Source organism: Bison bison, unplaced genomic scaffold (assembly GCF_000754665.1).
Source record: "Bison bison bison isolate TAMUID 2011002044 unplaced genomic scaffold, Bison_UMD1.0 scf7180017864384, whole genome shotgun sequence".
In the NCBI taxonomy this organism is placed as follows: Eukaryota; Metazoa; Chordata; class Mammalia; order Artiodactyla; family Bovidae; genus Bison; species Bison bison.
The window spans coordinates 5,825,703-5,826,075 of record NW_011494956.1 but is presented as its reverse complement, the minus strand read 5'-3'; positions in this window follow the sequence as shown (position 1 = coordinate 5,826,075).

Genomic DNA, 373 nt, shown 5'->3' with positions numbered 1-373 from the left:
AAAAATAAAGTCTGCCACTGTTTCCACTGTTCCCCATCTATTTCCCATGAAGTGATGGGACCGGATGCCATGATCTTCGTTTTCTGAATGTTGAGCTTTAAGACAACTTTTTCACTGTCCTCCTTCACTTACTTCAAGAGGCTTTTTAGTTCTTTTTCACTTTCTCCCATAAGGGTGGTGTCATCTGCATATGTGAGGTTACTGATATTTCTCCTGGCAAGCTTGATTCCAGCTTGTGTTTCTTCCAGCCCAGCATTTCTCATCATGTACTCTGCATATAAGTTCAATAAGCAGGGTGACAATATACAGCCTTGATGTACTCCTTTTCCTATTTGGAACCAGTCTGTTGTTCCATGTCCAGTTCTAACTGTTG